Below are 21,359 nucleotides of genomic sequence, written 5' to 3' on the forward strand. Positions count from 1 at the left end.
GTGGAGACTACCTTAGCAGAATATGTAGTAAAGAGGCTGTGAAGTTGGTTTTGTTCTCATTCATCCATTGCCCACTTTCAGTAACCACAGGTAGGATAGGATGTCTTGAGGAGGTTCTGTACATTTCTTCTACTTTCACAGATTTTTAATCCAAATGAACTGAATATCTATGGGAACTGTTCAGAAGGTCTGGCCACATTCCTCATACTCTGAAAAACTCAGAGATTTGGTTCTTGGACAAAGTTGTGGTTGCCTAACAGCTCTGAGTCAGCATAATGAGCAGATGTCTGTGTTGATGGTAAGCTGAACTCCTGCTGCTGGTGGGATAAAGGAACATATTTTCTGGAAAGATGTCTACTAGGTGGGATGCAACTTGGGTGCAGATTTGTTGCTTTTGCCCAGGAAGATCACTTGAGAATTGATAGAATTCTTACTCAGATATGAATCCTGGAGAAGTATTATACAAGACAACAAAACTGTATTTCAAAGGAGAGAATCCCCAGAAAGGAGCAAATACACATCAGGAGAACCCCCCCCCCCCCACTTCAGATAACCACCATGGCCTGAGTTTGTTCTTGCTTCTCTCATTGCACCCTTCCAAATCTAAGACAGACACCTGATTGGAGACAGAAAGTTCAAGCAAGCATTGTGTAAGGTCTACACAGGGACACCTCCCTACCTCTCTGTTACCTAGGTAACTGGCAGACCTGGAAGCAGTCACCTTCCCCTCTTGCTAGGTCACATCCTGGGCCACCTCTGGTCACATGCCTCCCATCTGACCTTAGGAGGGTCCCAGACCCTGAGATCACATCCAGATCCAGTGTGGCCACACCTTTCCCCCACTTGGCCACACCTCTTCCTGTCCCTGGCCTAGATAAGTCCTGGCCCAGGGGTGGGTTGCCCCTTCCTTTTCAGCTATGCATGGCGGGGGCAGCCGTTTGGTAAATAAACTTCTTTTCCAGCCTGAATAGTATGTGGTGTTCTCTTCATGGGCTACCTAATGAAACCTACTTATTTAATATACCTTATACATTAGGTATTTTATTGCCATAGATTATAGTTGTATTATTTCAAAATTTGACCAGATTAATGTTCAATTATGTCATCACTAGACATTTTGATAAATATATCTGATAAAACAATAGGCATCTTCGGTTTTATCAAAGAGAACTAGTAAAGAATGACCATGTAGTCAAATTTTTGGGGAAAGGCAAGGGAAAAAAAAGGTTTTACTTCTACTCTATTAAATTGAATTCATTCAATAAAACATTACTGAAGTTCAAAAGAAGGAAAGATCTTTGAGAATGAGAATGATCAGAGAAGTATCAGGAATTGGAAACGGTTTGAACTGTGTCTTAAAAGGTTGACATAGATGCAGATAGATGGCTGACCTTGTTCTTTCCTATGAAACATTCATTATAGAAACTCATTTTCTGTGCTCATTGGTTCTCAGAAACTCCAAAGATTTTGACACCAGTCAAATTGAGTTGGAGCAAATGGACTGTGCAAATCTCATGCTATTTACTGACCAGTGGGCAGAGAGCTTAGCTTGACAGAGGCTTAGCAGTGACAATAAGCAAAGTCACTCGAAAGGCTTAGCCCGAGTTGTGAAGGGTCTTGTTAAAAGGCAGTGTTTGAGGAGAGGCCAACAACAAGTCAACATATCTCTATTGAATGATTTGCAGTGGATTTAAAGTAACCACATTATTTGAGCTCAGATACCTCAAAACTTTAGGGTCTAATGCACAGGCTAGTGAGGTAGACTGAGAGAGCCCGATGCTTTTATATCTTAAGGTCAGTATGTAGATTGCTTCTCCTATTTCATATAGAGAATGTTTGGCTTCTTCATAGTGATATTGATGTCAGCCTACTTATGTGATTTTCTTTATTGGAAGTTCTATGCTTGGAAAGAAGCACTTCTACTAGGGGAAGTTCTTCAGGAGCAATGGTAGGTAAATGATAGGCAAAGTCTTATCTATTTTCTATCACAACATTCAGTAGCTTGTAAAAACAGTTGCATGTGCTCCCCCAACCCTTTCATCTATGGATTTTGCTAGTGCCAGCCCACACTGGTTTTGAAACTAGCTTTGGTCAGTGGAAATTAAGCAAACAAAACACGAGTAGAGCATTAGAAAGCATTTGTGTATTGCTTTTCTTGGTGTGCTGGGAAAACTATGTGCTCCAGTCACATGAACTCTGTGGGCTAAGTTATGTCCTTCTGAATTTATGCAGTGAAGTCCTAACTTGATTTTTACTGATTGTGACTTTCATGCTGCTAATTTAGCTAAAATGACCAATTGGATTGAGGGGTACTGACGGTAGTTGGGGGGTAGGAAGAAATGAGTTGATTTATATGACTTCCTCTTATTCACCCTGGTATTACCCTTGTTATCTCTCCATAGTTGATTGAACCCACTTCTGTGAGAGTCTCCTATAGTCCTTTCCTGTTCTGTCTTTATGGTGCCTTTTCGATGAAATCTGTGAAGTTGGATATCTGAAGGAAAAAGCCAAAAATATTTCACTTTCCAACTTGTCCCTTTACCTTTAGATTCCGATTCAGACATTTGTGCCCCTAAACTTACTCCTCTGGAGGACAATTTCTGCTCAAATTTGTTTCAGAGCAAACAGAATGTTATATCAAGAAGGTTACTAACCTCTCTCCCTCCCTCCCTCCTACCTCCCTCCCTCCCTCCCTACTTCCCTCCCTCCCTCCCTCCTTTCCTTCCTTCCTTCCTTCCTTCCTTCCTTCCTTCCTTCCTTCCTTCCTTCCTTCCTTCCTTCCTTCCTTCCTTCCTTCCTTCCTTCCTTCCTGCCTTCCCTTTCCTCCCCTCCCTTAAAGCACCACAGGAATAGCAGGTAATTCTGATACCTACTGATTCAAGAGTAAGGTCTACATATCAGGTTCATTCTACTATCTGCTGGAAACTAGCAACATTTCAATTTCAGTGGGAGTCTTTTGAAACCTGCTTATAGATAATCTGTCTGAAGCCTTTGATTTGGAAAAGTGGGAAAGGAAAGAGAAATGACTAGGTTTTTAGAAGTTTTTGAGATCAAAGGATTTGGTTAATCCTTTATGATGTTTGCTGTAACTTTATAAGCTTCGCCAGCAAAGTTAGTCTCTAGACATCATTTCTCTCAAGAGGTTTTTCCTGGGTTATGGTCACATGGAGCCCGCATGTGTCCCCAGGTTTGGTAAAATTCATTGGTTCTCACACTCGGCTGTCCATTAGAATCATTTGGGGAAGTTTACCATGCACAGAGGCTCAGGACTCTTTTTTTGTTTTGTTTTGTTTTAGTAATGATATTCTGTCCTCTAGGATGGAAACAGGAAATCAGAAATCAGTACTTTTAAACCTCTCCAGGTGTGCTGTGTAAAAGGATTACAAATCATTTACAGAATGACATCACAGAAATGCAGAAAAAATTCCTCTCTGATTCATTTAAGTAAGAAACATTTAAGTAAGCTGATAAAAACCAGCACAAAGGCTACCTTTGCATAGGTGTCTGCATTAAATTAAATGGTTAAATTTAAGGAAATGTAAAGATATATGCATGATCTATGGTCAGTGGTTTGGCCCATTCTTGGTGGTTTTCAGTCAGTGCTTTCCTTTTCTAAAACTGTATGTGTTTTTGCTTGTTTATTTTTACCTCTGGAATTCTCAAATTCTTTATTTAAGTATCCTTTATTTAAGACTCCTGCTTATAGTCAAAGTCTTCCTTCTCTATGAATGAATGTCCTTGTCTAAGATCTTTCTATGGCTGAAAATATCTGGGTACTTTTTTTTCTGTCACATGATCCAATTATTTTCTTATTCAATGACATTAACAAAAGCATTGTCCCTGGAGGTTGTGAACCAGCAGTGTCAGCATACCTGAGAGGGAGCTTGTTAAAAATGCCTGCATTCAGACCCCATTTCAGATCAATCCTATTGAATTAGAATCAGCTTTCCACAGGATAACACCAATTCATTTGCATATCAAATGTGAGGAGTGTCAAAGTCAAGAAAGGTTTTTGCTGTGTTTTTATATGCCCTGTTTTTACTTCTTTTTTCTAAGGCAGCCATAAAAATAAAAAAGAAATATTTCTATTAAAAACTTGTAAACGTATTTGTAAGTCATGCCTAATTTTAATTAGAATGATTCTCAGTGCTGTAGGGTCACTTTTCCTAATGTTAACTGACCTTCATTGAAAGTAGGAATCATGCCATTTTCAGTGGATCCACACTTAAATACCCTCATTGACAACAAGAATTAGGATGTAGCTTGGTTGGCAGAATTCATTTTAGTCAAGATTAGGGGCTCTATTCTGTTATCAAGACTCTTTCCCACATGGTTCTGGATTTTCCTCTTCATGCTTTCCTCTTTCATCACTCACATTTCTCTTTGCTTTCTCTTTGGATGACAAAGAATTCTGCTCCATTTTAGCCAAGCCACTGTTTTCAAGAAAAATGTAATTCCTAATCTATATTCTAGATGATACATTGTTTGGTTCTTTGCTTCTCTGCTTCTCTCCATTGACAATCCTGATTTTGCATGACATTTTCTATAAATTTCATCAAAATGATATGATAATATGTTAGTAGAAAGCAGCCAGACATTGTGGTACAACCTGCACATGGCAGGATGAGCTGACTAACCCAAACCTTCATGACAATGAAATGGGAGGGAGAGGGGTTACAAAACAATGAGGAAGTAAGAAGGACACAGGGATGAAGAAACAAGGATCGGACAGTAAAATCTTTGCCATCACAACCTTCAGAAAGCAGAAAGGAGACTCATCAATCAGTAGCCATTTTCAAGTGCTCCAGTTCTCTCTGTTCAACCCAAGGCAAAGTTCCATAATGAGAAAGATTGTGTAAGAAAGCTGACTTGAGCTGAAATGTGTCTTCTTGTGGCATCTCTATACCATGTGTTCTCTTTCTCTGCTACGTTTTTCTAGTAAGCTCTCCTGTTACCTTTACTATATTTGCTTCTTGGCTAAATTCTCCTGTTTTCAGACACAAAGACCAAAGTTGTTCAGCTTCTGGTAACCTATTTGGTATGTTGGCTAGGAAGTTAAGGATTGAATATGTCTTTTCCTGATGTAGACTCATCAGGGTTTTTAAAGATCTCTTCAATGTTGTGATTGTTAGGTTTTAAAAAAGAGGTAGCCGAGTAAGAACAGCACCATTCACGTGGTAAGGGGTAGATTTATTCAGTAGACCTGCTGGGACCAGGCAAGTTTGGCACTCCACGTGGCTGGGAAAGGCCTGGGAATGAGAGAGAGCTGGGAAGAGAGGAAAGAGAGAGGAAAGAGCTAGAGCAGAGAGAAAGCAGAGAGAGAGAGAGAGAGCAGAGAGAGCTAGAAAAGAGCAGCGAGAGACCTTCTGGGCCTGGGCAGAGAAAGGTGTGGCCACATCAAATCCAGATGTGACATCAAATTCAGATGTGACCTCAGCGGATGCAGATGTGACCTCTTCCAGGTGTCCCAGTTGCCTAGGTAACACAGGTACTGGGTGGAGACTTTGCTGCGAGGAGGGTGGAGTCTGCTCGCTATCCAGGAGCGGACCTTACAGTGATCACATAAAATTTCCTGTTTCAATGCTAATAGTACATCCATAATTGAAAAGAAAAATTGAGGGGGAGAGAAACCTACAGCTTTTCAGATGCACCCTGCTTTCCCAGAGAATGTTGCCCATGGAATATTTACATCAGGGAAAAGGAGGAACAAGACTTGCAAACTGCCTATGACTTAATTTTAAAATGATTGAAGTAATTTCTTTTTTTTTTTTTTTTTTGCCAGTCTTGGGGTTTGAACTCAGGGCACTGTCCCTGAGCTCTTTTGCTCAGGGCTAGCAGTCTACCACTTTGTGCCACAGCTCCACTTTCAGTTTTTTTGGTGGATAATTGAAGATAAGAGTCTCACAGACTTTCCTGCATGGGCTTGATCAACAATTCTCAGATCTCAGGCTCCTGACTAGCTAGGATTACAGGCTTGCGCCACCAAGACCTGGCTGAAGTAATTTTTATATGTATTTTTAGTCTGAAAGTAATTTATGCTACTCTCTAAATATTGAAAGTATGGAGAAAAATAGTATTGACAATATATTCAAACCATCAGATTTCTTTAAAAATTATGTTTAAGTAGCTATACAAAAGGGTTTCAACATGTCAGTTTATAAGTACAATGGATCTTCATCAATGTCACCTCTTCTATCATTTTCCTACTCATCTATCCCAAGCCCTACCCATCATCTCAAGTTAACTGTCTCCATTTTCACATATGTAGGGTGAATATTATGACTGTATTCATCTACAATTCTTCTCTTCATTTGTCTTTCTCCCCTCTCTTTGGCCTTCTCATACCTCTGACAAAATATGTTTTAGCTTCCTGGTATTCATTCTGTTAAACTGTAAGTTAATTGTTCAAAGGAGTTATACTGAAATATGTTGAATTTGAGTCAATTTGTCAAATTATAAGCTTCTTTCTTACAAGTCTTGCTCACTATTATTTTTCTTTATTTTCCTTGTGCCTAACACATAAAGGCAGATACAGGATTGCAGTATCGAGGAAAAACAGCAACAGCAACAGTGCAGTCTTTAATCCTGAGGTATTAATTATATCATTTAATGTAAAGCTGTCAGAATTCAGAAAATCCAAGAGAAAGCTGAGTGTTGGTGGTTCATGCCTATAATCCCAGCTACTTAGGAGGTTGAGGTCTGCGGACTGTGGTTCAAAAACACAGGGCAGGAAAGTCTGAGATTCTTATCTCCAATTAACCAGAAAAAAAGCTGAAATTAGAGCTGTGGCTCAGTGAAAGCTAAGGGACAGTGCCTAGGCCCTGAGTTCAAGCCCTAGTACCATCATTCTCTTTCTCTCTTTTTCTCTCTCTCTCTCTCTCTCACACACACATACACGCACACACACACACACACACACACACACACACACACACACACACACACACACACACACAAACACACACATACACACCAAAAATTTTCAAGGGAAATTTTAAGCTAAATATATATTTGACTTCAAATATGCAAATTCACAAATATAGCATAAGCAAAATACAATACAATACAATACCTGCACTTGTTTTAGTTTAAATTAATAAAAAATAAAATTAAGACAGTAAAGTAGCATGACAAAGATTCAAAATTACATTTATGTTAAGAAGGCTTATTTTTGTTTTGTTTTGTTTTGCTGGTCTTGGGGCCTGAACTCTGGGCCTGGGTGCTGTCCCTCAGCTCTTCAGCTCCAGGCTAGCGCTCTACCACTTGAGCCACAGCGCCACTTCCAGCTTTTTCTGCTTATGTTGTGCTGAGGAATCAAACTCAGGGCCTTATGCATGCAAGGCAAGCGCTCTACTACTGAGCCACCTTCCCTGCCCAAGAAGGCTTATTTTTAACATGGAAAATTCAGTGGTTACAATATTTTTTAATAGCAAAATCTTTTAAAAATCCACTACATATCAATGCCACTAATATATTGCATACACATGCACACTCACACATATAGTGGTGTCATTGCATTTCTGGTGAGTGAATTGGCTGATGTCATGGCACCTTTTCTGTCCTTTTACTAGATCAGTGACAGGTGATGTTCATAAGAGGAGATCTCCAAAAGGGAAGAGGTCTCTGCCTGGACCTGGAATCACAAAATGAAAACGAGGACACATTGAGGTAGACACCTCAAATTTTAATAATAAAGCAAAGGAAAAGAGAGAGAGAGACAGACAGACACAGAGACACAGAGAGTGAATACAACCCAGAGACTGATGCACATACACTTTATATTGTACCCTGATAACTGACAATAAGTACCTTACCATTGTGATTATTTATGGTGAAAAAGTAGGTTAAGGTTTGGCTCAAATTCATCTTAGGTTGAATGCCTCCTTGTTCTGACACCTGGTACATTTTATTCTTCTTACTAGAGACTTCAAGGTTGTTCCACTAAACTTGGGTCATTGGTGTCTGAACTTACTTTTTTTTTTTTTTTTTTTGTGGGACCTGAACTCTGGGCCTGGGCCCTGTTCCTCAGCTATTCAGCTCAAGGCTAGCACTCTACCACTTGAGCCACAGTGCCACTTCTGACTTTTTTCCTTTTGCTTATGTGGTGCTGAGGAATCGAACCTAGGGCCTCAAGCATTCAAGGCAAGCACTCTACCACTTAGCCACCTTCCCAGCCCCTGAACTTTCTTAAAAAAAAAGAAGTGAATTCTACTTCTACCACATGCTCCTTCAAGAGAGGTATTTATCCTTGAGATAAACACATATATGTATATATGGTGCCCAAAGAGTGTCCCTCCACCTATTTAAGACTTGTTCCTGAGCAAGACTTGTTCCTTAAGACAGTTCCTGATCTTGATAATCAGCTGGGCATAGAGGCAAGGTTAGAAGGACAGACTTCTTTCTATTCTATTATTATTCTATTCACTCTATTATTTCTTACTAAGTGTAGCTTATAAGACATTGTAAATCGCAAAACAAAAGTAGTACTTATTTGCTTTGAACCAAGCTATTCATTAATAGAGTGCTTGTCTCTGAATTCCTGCCTGCTATTTCCCATGCCTCATTTTTCCTGATCTATCCAATCTTACCTAAGGCAAGGTGCTAGCAGAGAAAAAACAGTGACTTCTTTTCCCTTTCCTGGGCTTTTATTACTTCCACCCATTTTGCAGAAAGGACAGACTGATATGAAGTGAGCTAAAAGCCTAACTTCATATTCAACCTTCCTGGAAACTCACCATTTTTCTCTATTTTGGTCCCTTGAACAACCACTTTCAAACTACCTTCTGTTCTGTAGGCTCTACAGACTTTTCCCAAGGCATTGTTGTTTTCAAAGTCCTTTGGATCCCCTAACAATCATGTACTGCTCTCCTAAAAGTTGTCCACATTCTCCAATCTCTCTCTTCCCAATGGAAATGGGGTATATAAGCTTTTGCATCATTTGGGGCTAAGGGGTAATCACAGTCCTATGGAGTTTTCCCTTTTGTTCATTATTAAATTTATTTTTTTTTTATTGTATCCACTTTGTCAGATTATTCTTGTGAAGCTTAGAGGGTGAAGAAACTTCCTTTTGCCCCATTCAGATAGGGATTCTGCCACAGAGGGACTTGTACATATTTTATTTATATAATACATATGTGTCAGTTCAGTTTATTGTCATTTTTCCACCTATGGAGGGAGAAAAGAATACTTTGTATACTATTTAAATGAAATATTTGAATATTATGTATTGTTATTTTAAAAACAAAACTTTTGGACATTCCACCAAGAAAATCCCACTATTTGGGCAGTAAAAAGCAGCCTAGATATCAAGAATGCCAGACATTAGCAGTGATTACTAATCAGTCTGTATTTGTTGCTGAACACTGGTGGCTCATGCCTATAATCATAACTACACATGAGCCTGAGATCCCAAGGATTATGATTAAAGCTAGTCTAAACAGAAGAGTCTGTAAGACTTCATCTCCAAAATAACCAGCAAAAGCCAGGCTGGAAGCATGACTTAATTGGCATTGCTAGCACACCAGCTTAACAAGTTCAAGGCCCCAAGTTTAAACCCTAATACTACCAATTAAAAAATATGTGTTTGTTGGATGAATTTGATCAATGCTTAGGCAGAACTTCAATGCTCACAAAATATTAATTTTATCTTGTAAAGGAAAGAGAGATCCTAAAATAGCACAAAACTTTCCAAGTATCATATATGTATAAAATGGTATCCATCATGCTCAATGTCAATTCAACCTTCTGATTCCAAAGATGAGTCTGCTGCAGGGACTAGCAGGCAAGTGTGGGGGCTAGATGAACATTCTTTCACTAAGAGTGCAATACTCACACTTGGAGAGGAGCTTCAGATTGAGCCCAGGGGTCTGTTCCTCTTTGGGCAACATCCTTCTCTCCTCCTACATCCTCTCTGGCTTTATCTTGCTAAATTATTCCAAATATTTAAAGCTGGGCATCTTCGTTCACTTTCCCAGAGTCTGAAAGTGGGGATCCATTTTCTCTGTGATCAGTGCTGGCCTGTCAAATGTTTCAGAGGGAGCAACTTAAGAGCCAGTCTTTCTTTTACTTATATAGCAATAATTCCTCCATTATATAACTTTAACTAGTTATGCTAATAGCGTCTACACACTCATGTGCACACACACACACACACACACACACACACACACACACATATATACACACACAATTTGGTGGAGATGAGAGGAAAGGGGTGAACTCTAACCTGCTTCATACGTGGTTACAGTTGTCTACCCTTCTTTTCCCTCCCAACCCAGGATTCTGTAGTTGGCCTCTTTAGTTGAAGATTGAAACAAGTCCAGAAAGCTTTTTCACTACGTTTTGCAGGCTAACAGATCTCACCATCGCAGAGGATTTGAATGGGAAGGCTGTAGGTGTCTGATATTGATCATTGTTTTAACAGAGAATGTATCTCACATGAGTGATATGTAAGATGATAACAGCTTTGGCCAAACAGGCTGGAAAATCCCATCTCTTAAGCTGGCCCCTGCAGCTGCATTTATTAGGAGGTGATGTGGTGTGCAGCTCTGTTCAATGATTCTTCAATTTGAAGCTGAGTCCCTTTGATGAAAGAGGGGGAAAAAATCTTTAGGCTCAACATTTACAACTTTTTCAGATCTCCAAGTCCAAATATAAAGCCCTGCATGGGCGTGTGTGGAGTTTGCAGTCTCAATCACTGGGATTAGCATTGCCTTTATTTAAGTGATGTTTGTTTGTGTTTTAAATCTTAACTTGGCTTTAAGGTGGAACCCATTAAATTCTCTAATGATTTTTTTGTGGTGGATTTTTAGCAGATTTCTTTCCTGTCCAATGGAGAACTGAATGCACTGGATGAAGGATTCTGAAGTCAGTGCGGGATGTGAGAATGCTGGTGAAGAATGCGTGACAGCACCATGTGAACTTGACCTCCCTCCCCTCTCTCTGTGTGGGGGAGCTAGCACTGGCTGACTTTTTGGGAACATTCAGAAGACAGTTGGGGTTTCATTTCTTCTTTCCCCCAAGGAGCTTTTCTTCTTTTTGTTTCCACTAAATCCACCCTTAATCAGTTGCATAAGGGGATTTTATTTCGACATGTCCCTATATGTACATGAGGTACCTTGACTGGACTTACTTTTGTCATCCTCCATCATATCCCCTCCCTTCTTCCCAAACTAATCACAAAGAGCTTCACGGTTCCATTTTTCCCATTGTAAGGTCCGCTCCTGGATGGCAAACAGACTCCACCCTCCTCGCAGCAAAGTCTCCACCCAGTACCTGTGTTACCTAGGCAACTGGCACACCTAGAAGAGGTCCCATCTGCATCCACTGTGGTCACATCTGAATTTGATGTGGCCACACCTTTCTCCGCCCATACCCTAGATAAGGCCTCACCCAGGCCCTGATGCCCTCTTTCCCAGCTCTCTCTTCTCTTTCCCAGCTCTCTTTCCCAGGCCTTTCCCAGACACGTGGAGGGCCAACATGGCCTGGTGCCAGCCAGAACGATCAATAAACCTACCCCTTAGCTGAATACCACGGTGCGTGGTGCTGTTCTTACTCGGCTACCTCTTTTTAAAAACCTAACACCCACATGCTCATAAAGTATTTTGACTATATTCCTCCTTATCTTCCTTCTCCATCTGCTGTCCTCCTCCCATTAGTAACCAGACCCAGGATTCGACAGGCTCTGTTTTCCTTTCCTGATATTTATTTAAAAAATGCCTGTTAATTACCCATAGGGATTTCTCTGTAGTGTTTCCACATGCATATACTTTAATCATTTAAAGTATATTTAAATGATCGACCCTCTCATTATTGTATTTTCCCCAGGAGCTTGTCTTGTTAATGACAGAAGCCATTGTACAGATGAAGGAACTGATGCTTAGAGAGTTCAAAGTGATTGTTTTCTCCTTTCCATCAAGATTAAGTAGAGCATTCTGGCTTAGTGCACATTTCAGTGCTTCTTTCCTGGCAACATCCCAATTATGGTTTAACTTTTGTGATGGTTTTGAATGTATTCAATGGTGTTTATAAGGAGGAAAATACCAAGGTTGAATGAGAAGATTCCCTGTGGATTGTGCATAATGTATTTCTGACATATTCAGAGGCTAACTGTAAGTACTGGAAGTGCCCACCCAGACATACATTGTTTCTCAATGATGTGTCATCACTTCAAAGGCCACCACAAACATGGAGATCTTTGTGTATTATGTCAATCCTTCTCGCCATGGACAGTCTGCTCCTTGGTTGGATGATTGGAACAATCAGCAAGTCCTTACTATCCTGAGCTGAGAACTCTCTCACCACAAACTCTTCCAAACATCCAAGTTCTTTTCTCGAAATTGTGAAAAAATTCAGTCGGCTGCTAGATAACTCTTTTTTAAAACAGAGAATTAATTACAATGTCTTTTTTTCAGGTTGAAGGTACTGAGTGTCTTTAAGTGCTTCTTGCCTGGATATGTTCTGAGCTCGGGCATCTTTCCTTGGAAATATTCCAGGATTCAATATTCTGTTTTAAAGTATAGAGCTCAGAACTGAAGATAAGGACAATAAATGGAGTCAAGCAGCATCTTTACCCTCTCTGGGAGTCACACCAACAATCCTCTCTTCCTGTTCAAAAGAATCATGTCTTTTGTAAATTGAGGTGTTTCTTTTGTATCCCTATTTAAACTCAACTGCTCTCGACCTGAGTGTGATTATGTATTTCCTGTGAGCCTTCTTAGATTGAATTTTGAAACTTTCTACCATAGATTAGTGGAAAGTACAAATACAATAGCTGACACATACAAACGTATATTACATACTATATACTATATATAATATCTAGGTATTTTAATGCTCTATCTGTCTCTATCCATCTATTTACAATCTATCTGAAAGGCTTGTGTAAAAATAGTTGCATATCTCTTGACAACTTGCTCTTTATCTTGATAATTACCTGTCTGTGGGACATTAAATAAATACATTTTGTTGATCTTTTTCTTTTATGGCTATGCAATATTTCTTAGTATGAATATTTTTATTTTTATATGTTTTCATAGTAAAAATACTTTACAGAGGGGTTACAGTTACATGAGTAAGGTAATGAGTACATTTCCTATCAAGCATTGTTACCTAGTATGAATATTTTTGACACTTTAGGTTTTCTGAAATGGTGAAATGGCCCTTAGGAGTCAAGTCCTAAGTGATTTCATGATACTTTTCTTAGGGCTCAGCTCTATCTCAGTCATTGCCACGAGTTATTCTCACAACTCTTGCACTAATGGTTTAAAAACAGATGGGCAGGGCGCACTGCAGATCCCTCATCACAGCTGTGTCCACTTGGCACAGGGTGCGGGGTTGAAATAGCACATCCCTGCTAACTCCCTGGCTCTGCAGTTTTGTGTTTTTGTGATTAATGTCCAGTGCAAAGGTGAGTAATGGAGCAATTCATTGTAGTAATTCCAGTTATGGAGAATATATGGACTCCTTCGCTCAGCATCCCTTTCTCCAATTTCTTGTCACATAAAAAGAATCATTACATTGGGGAATACAATGCCATCAGCCATGGGACCTAGAAGAGATACAATTCATGTGGCCCAGATGTCTCCACTCCTTGAGGTTAAAATTCAACTATATATCCCTGATTTGTGGGACTCGAGGATGCTACTGACAGAAAAGGTGGTTAGGAGAGCTTCTGCTGGGGCTGGAGTGTTTTTGTTCTGTTTTCAATTTATGTATTGGAATTCCAACCTCCAACATGATGTTATTTTGGGGTGGGAACTTTGAGGGGTGACTACTAGTTCAAGGGGCCTAGGACATCATGAGTACAAGAACAGCATTAATAATCTTTGTAAAGAGGGCATCGAGATGTAGTTTAGTGGTAAAGTATGTACTTAGCAAGCACTAGGTCGTTGGTTCAATTGAGAGAGGAATGAGGAGAGAGGAGAGAGGAGAGAGAGAGAGAAAGAGAGAGAGGGGGAAGAGAGTCTCTTCCACTGTGTGAGAACACAATGTAAACACAGCCATCCAAGAAGAGGATTCCCATTAAACCCTGAACCTGCTGTGCCAAAACTGTGATATTCAACTGTTCAACATCCAGAATAGTAAGATATTTATAAGTAACCCAGTTGAAGAAATTTTTTGTATAGCAGCTCCAATGGACCCTAGGACAGCTCCTATTGCTTTCTTTTCTTTTCTTTTTCTTTTTTTAGTATAAAGATGCTGTACAGAGAAGTTACAGTTACATGAGTAAGGTAATGAGTCATATTTCTTTTTTTTTGCGGGGGGGAGTCCGGTTGTGGGGCCTGAACTCTGGGCCTGGGCACTGTTCCTCAGCTCTTCAGCTCAAGGCTAGCGCTCTACCACTTGAGCCACAGCGCCACTTCGGCTTCTTTTCTTTTATGTGGTGCTGAGGAATCAAACCCAGGGCCTCAGGCATGCAAGGCAAGCGCTCTACCACTGAGCCACCTTCCTGGCCCAATGAGTACATTTCTTGTTGAGCAGTGTTACTCCGTCCTTTTGTTTTTCCCCTACTGTACCTTCCCTCCCCTACCTCCTCAACTCCTACCCCTCCCCAAGGTTGTAAAGTTTATTTCCAACATAGTGTCTTGTGAGTCCATTGTTGCACTGGGCCATCTCTGTGTCCTTATCTCAGCATTTTGTTATTCCCCTTCTCCTTCCCAAATTAGATAAATGTATATACAAGGTACAGGGTACCAAAACTGAATACAGTGACAACAGGGGATATACCATAGAGGGAAGAACATACAAAAGAAACAAAAAAAAACCCCCACATAGCACATTAAAAACAACAATAACAAAGAAAACCTTGTGTGTCACATCTTGGGGTTCATTTCACTTAGCAGCATCTTATATGGTCATATATACATAGCTTTTGAACCTTTCTGCTCATCTGTTAAGATTATCCTAGACATATACTAATTATTACATTATAAGGGAAACCATGGGACCTATAATTTTTTCTTTTTTGGGACCTATATTTCTTTGGGTCTGTCTTACTTCGCTTAATATGATTTTTTCCCAATTCTTCCCATTTCCTAACAAATGGGGCAGAGTTATTCTTTCTATTTGGGTTGGTTCCATATCTTAGCTATGGTGAATAATGCTGCAATAAACATAGTTGTGCTGGTAGCTTTAGTATGGTCTTGTTTGTGATCGCTTGGGTAAATGCCCAGAAGTGGGATTGCTGGGTCATAGGGGAGCTCTATGTGGAGTCTTTTGAGGAACTTCCATACTGCTTTCTAAAGTGGTTGAACAAGTTAACACTCCTACAAGAATGCAGCATTTATTGTTATTAGATCCCTTGATTATAGCCATTCTAACTGGGGTGAGGTAGAATCTCAATGCTGTTTTGATTTGCATTTCTTTTATGGTCAGAGAAGTTGAACATTTCTTCATGTGTCTATTGGCCATTTTTTAATTTATATATATTTTTATTGTAAAGCTACTGTAGAGAGGGGTTAAAGTTACATGAGGAAGGTAATGAGTACATTTCCTATTGAGCATTGTTACTCCCCTCCATTGTTTTTTCTTACTATCCCTTTCCTCCCTACCTTCCCAACTCCTCCCTCCCCCACAAAGTTGTAAAGCTCTTTCCAACGTAGTGTCTTGTATATCTCATTGTTACAATGGGTTGAATCTCAATGTTGTTTTGACTTGCATTTCTTTTATAGCTAGAGAAGTTGAACATTTCTTCATGTGTCCATTGGCCATTCTTATTTCCTCTTCAGAGAAGTCTCTCTTTAAGTCTGTAGCCCACTTATTTATCGGGCAGTTGTTTCTTTGAAGATTTGTTGTTTGGGTATTTAATTTTTTGAATTCAAATTATATTTTATATATGAGATCCTTGTCCATTGTATGGCTGGTGAAGATCTCCCAATCCATGGGCTTTCTATTGATCTTGCTTGCTATGTCCTTTGCCATGCAGAAGCTCTGCAGTTTCATGCAATCCCATTTGTCCAACCTTCCTTTGATTTGTTGTGTTTCTGGGTCTTTATTAAGGAAATTTCGACCTGTGCCAAGGAGCCCTAAAGTTTCTCCTATTCCTTCCTGTAATGTTTTCAGGATGTCTGCTTTGACTTTGAGGTCTTTGATCCATTTGGAGTTGATTTTGGGGCAGGATCATATATGGGGATTTAGCTTTAATTTTCTACAGGTGATTAACCAATTTTGCCAGCAGTATTTAGTGAAGAGGCTGTCTTTCTTCTATTTGATTTTTTGGCTTCCTTATTGAAGATTAAGTGGCTATAGGTTTGTGGGTTCATTTCTGGGTCTTCATTTCTATTCCATTGGTCCTTGGGTCTGTTCTTTTGCCAATACCAAGCTATTTTGATTACTGTGTCTTTGTGGTAGAGTTTGAAATTTTCTATTGATATTCCTTCAGCACTATTCTTTCTGCTAAGGATTGTTTTTGTTTTTTGGGTCTTTCATTGTTCCATATGAATTTTTGGGTTGTTTCTTTTATTTCATTGAAGAATGGGGTTGGGAGATTGGTAAGTATCACAGTGCATTTGTAGATAGACTTTGACAGCATTGCCATTTTCATGATGTTGATCCTCCCAATCCAGGAGCATGGAGGTTTTTCTACTTCCCTAGTTCTGCTTCAATTTCCTTTCTTAAGTTTTTAAAGTTTTCATCATAGAGGTCCTTCACTTTTTTAGTTAACTCCTAGGTATTTTATTTTTTGTGGAGCTATTACAAAGGGAGTTGCTTTCCTGATTTCAGCGGGACTCTTCTTGTTATTGGCATACAGAAAAGCCATTGATTTTCTTTTAGCCCTTGATTTTTAAGGGTTAATTTTATACCCTGTCACTTTGCTAAAGTTTCGGGTCAGCTTGAGTAAATTGGGAGTGGAGTCCATGAGGTTCTTTAAATACATGTCATCTGCAAGGAGGGAGAGTTTTACTTATCTTTTCCTATTTGATTTCCCTGTATGCTTACATCCTGTCTTATTGCTCTAGTGCTTTCTTTTTGACCACAAGTTTTTTGTCTTATGGTTGGTTCACACCAAAGTAGTTTTTGAACTTCTGGGAGTAGTGTGGGAGGGGTATCAGGTGAAGAAACCCCTTGGCAATGGAAGAGGTCCAGAAAAGCATGGCTGCTACACCCTCACAGAGTATAGCAGAGTATAGCAGGGCCTTGGTACTCCCTTCCTGACTCCGAGAAAGAAGTGATGTGTGGGCATCTACCAAAGCCTGCACCTTGGAACTCCTAATTCATCCAGCTTTAGAAGCAAGTGATAGCACAAATCATAGAGTCCCCAAAACCATAAGAAAACAGATAATGCTTCTGCTTTTGCACCACCTGCAGTAGTCTGAGGGGTTACGCTAGTGTGGTTTTGGGTGTTGCTCTTATTGCAATTATTTTATATGTGTTAGGATCTAAGACCGTAGGTATATGCATCCGCCCATTTTCCATTGCTAACGTAAACTACCCAAAGTCTTCTATTGGAGGTCAAAGAGCACAATGCTGACACCTACTTGGCTCTGGAGAGGCCCAGTGGCTATCCTAGCTTAAGGTGGGTAGTATCGTGGGAGGAGTGTGGGCAACAAGGGGACATCATATGACACGTCGGGAAGCCAGAGAGCAGGAGGGGCCAATTTTGTTCATTTATAACAATGTTATTTTAGGAAATAATTGGGGTTCTATGAGAAATACATTAATCTCTTCTAAGGGCAGTGCCTGAAATAACCTAATTACCTTGTAACTTATCCCAACAAGCTACCATCATTGAGTGCCAGCCCTCCAACACTTCAACTATTGGTAGGCAAGCCATATCTAAATTATATTAATATCCTGAAATTGCATGTATTAAAGTGTTATTTGGGGGGGGGGTTGAACAGCATTATAATTTTTCTTTAAAAAATTGCCAGGGCTAGGGACAATGTGCTTAACCCGTGTAAAGCTCTGGGTTCAATGCCTAGTACAAACACACACAAACACACACACACAGACACACACACGCACGCACACACACACACACAAGATAGAGAGGAAATAGCTCTGTTTGTATTGCTGATTTTCAGTTTGGCACCTGACTTTCTGCGGAAGAGCTGTATGTACAGGCTGGGTATGCTTGTATGCAAATGAGCATAAAAGAGGAGAGAAGAGAAATAGATATGCCTATGTTGACCTAACCCATGGTGCCTGTCCAACAAAAATTTCTAGCCATATCTGAGAGTCTCCTCTCTAGTCAAGGAACCTTCTGGCTAGTGGAGGTTTGAAATTGATGTTAAGAAGGAGCTCACCTTTCTACTTCCTCTTCCCTTCTTCTCTTACAGCATCAGCGCTCCAGGCTGCCTATGCAAATAGATTCAGTACATTGGTTGCTATGCCCAGGTTATCATTTCCAGAAGTGCATGAACAACATGATGGGAAAAGCAACATATTTTATCTTTATGCATTTCCTATTCAATTTTACAGCACCTAAATTTCAGAAAGAAACTTTGTGCACAACTGCTCTTTCTACTCCATTCACTGCACCCCTAGCTACATCAGGTCTCTCTCCATCTAGGGTATATATGATTGAAAATTCAATTCAACTCACTTCAAATATGTATTGAGCACCTTTATGTTGTCAGCAAAGTGGTAAAAGCCATAGGGGATACAAAATAAATGTAAAGTATGATCTCTGGCTTCAAAAAGTCTGCAGTGCTATTGGGACAACATGGAGAAATAACAATTGAAACCAACATGAGACAGAATATATTTGTTCATCAGAGTTGTTCTGACATTAAGTACATCAGATGTTCCAGAAAAGAGTTTCTCTATAGGGGCCAGTGTTGTCAGAGCACAAAGTCTTCTTGGAGGGGCTAGAGGCTGGGACAGTCTTTGAAGAATTGGGAGTGTTCATATATATAGCAAGATTGAATGTAAAAGTGTTTCTGTTGTTTCAGGTTCTCTGCAGAATCTGAAAACAATATGGCCTAATTATTGTACAGTCTAAAGAGCTCAACAAAATGCTGCCAGTCCTGGCCAGACTTACATAGTAGTGGCTGGGAAATCCTATGTTTCACACTGCCTAGTCCCCACTTCTAGCTCTCCTACCAGTAGAGAAAAACAAAAGACTACAAATGCAGAAGATCCTTGATAGGATTTTTGGTAATAGGATTTTTAGTAGTAGGTGGACTGCCTAGTGAAAATGGTCATGCATTTCCAATCCTATTCCTTTCTCTCCTAAGACAAAAGGGATGAGAGTCAGCCCTGGTCCTGATGTTTGCCTAATTATTGAACCTGTAGGCAGCACTGAGGATGCTTTAAGATGGAGTATGACAGGACAGTCTTGGGAGAAGTTGTGCTATATATTGTGGAAGACTAGTACTTACTTGTGAAGGGGCAATTTTGTGTGTGTGTGTGTGTGTGTGTGTGTGTGTGTGTGTGTGTGTGTGTGTGTGTGTGTGTGTGTGTTGCCCCTGGGTCTTGGACTCAGAACTTGGGTGCTGCCCCTGAACTTTTTTTTTTTTCCTGTCATGGGGCTTGAACTTAGGACCTGGACACTGTCTCTGAGTTTCATTGGCTCAAGGCTAGTGCTCCATCACTTGAGCCACAGTGCCACTTCAGGCTTTTTCTGTTTATGGAATTGAACCCAGGGCTTCATGCCTGCTAGGCAAGCACTCTACCACTGAGCCACATTCCCAGCCCATGTCCCTGAACTTTTGCTTAAAGCTAGCATTCTATCACTTGAGCCACAGCTCCACATCTGGCTATTTTTGTTTTTGTTTTTGTTTTTTTTTTATAGTTAATTGTAAGTAAGAGTCTCATAGACTTTCCTGCCTGGGCTGTTTTTTTTTTTTTTTTTTTTTTTTTTTTTTTTTTTTTTTTTAGAATTTATTATCTTTAAATAGTTGTACAAAGGAGTTGCCATTCAACAAAGTAGTTTATGCATGCAGTGTGAATTGGACATTGTCACCCCTTTCAACATTCTTACCCAACCTACCCTGTGCTCCCAACACACTCCTAACCTCACTTTGCTTAAATTTGTAGCATATGTATTGATTATTTTACATTTAACAATGTAGTTTATGTATACAATGCATCTTTTTAAAAATTTTATTTTATTGTAAAGATGAAGTACAGAGGGCTGGGAAGGTGGCTCAGTGGTAGAGTGCTTGCCTTGCATGCATAAAGCCCTGGGTTCGATTCCCCAGCACCACATAAGCAGAAAAAAAGAGCCGGAAGTGGCGCTGTGGCTAGCCTTGAGGTGAAGAGCTGAGGGACAGTGCCCAGGCCCAGAGTTCAGGCCCACAACTCTGGACCCCTTCCCCCCAAAAGAAGAGTCTGTACAGAGGGGTTACAGTTACCTGAGTAAGGTATTGAGTACATTTCAAGCATTGTTACCCCCTCCCTTGTTGCTTCCTAGGACATTTTCATTCTCTTACAACCCACCCCTTCCCTTAATTTTCTTAATTTTGTGGTATATATAATTGATCCTTTTTTTGTACATTTTTTATTGTAAGAATACTGTACAGAGAGGTTACAGTTACATGAGCAAGGTAATGAGTACACTTCCTATGGAGCATTGTTACCTCCTCCTTTGTTTTTCCCCTACCATCCCTTTACAATTGATTGTTGAAAAAATATTTTTATTATTTTAAGCAGTTGTGGAAAGGAATTGCTATTCCAAAGCACTGTATGAATACACTGAATCTTGATGACTGTCACCCTTTTCAACAATCTCACCTATCCCTTCCAACTCTCCACTTCCCTCACTTATCTTAATTTTAGGTTATGTATGTATATATATGCATATATATTTGCCTTTTAACAAAGCAGTTCATGCCTCATGATGAATCTTGATCTGTGTCATCACTTCAAAATCTTCACTCACTTTAATCTACACCTACCCTTGCATTTCTCAGTTCCCCTTCTTCACACTTTATTTTTCTATCCCTCTCCCTTTGGTCCCACCTGACCCTCTTGTGCATACCCATTTCTTGGTACATATTTTGTTAGGCTGTGACTTAGATTTTTTTCTTTTTTTATTATGAAAATACTGTACAGAGGAGTTACAATTACATGGGCAAGATAATGAGTACATCTCTTATCAAGCATTGTAGCCTCCACCTTTGTTTCCCCTTCCTATCCCTTCCCATCCTCCCCCTGTGACTTAGATTTTTAAAAATGAATTACAGTAGTTATACACTCTATAGAGTCTATTCTACTTCAATTAATTCATTTTTTATCACTTACTTACCACCCAGTGTGTTTACTTGTAGATTTATAGACATTTTCTGGCTACCACAAATGAGGAAAACCATGTAACCCACCTTTCTCTGGGTCTGGCTTGCTACACTTAATATGCTTTTTTCCAAATCTTTCCATTTCCTTATGAATGGTACAGTATCATTCTTTCTGATGGATGA

This window comes from Dipodomys merriami, unplaced genomic scaffold (assembly GCF_024711535.1).
Source record: "Dipodomys merriami isolate MVZ:Mamm:240054 unplaced genomic scaffold, mDipMer1.0.p SCAF_1, whole genome shotgun sequence".
Classification (NCBI taxonomy): domain Eukaryota; kingdom Metazoa; phylum Chordata; class Mammalia; order Rodentia; family Heteromyidae; genus Dipodomys; species Dipodomys merriami.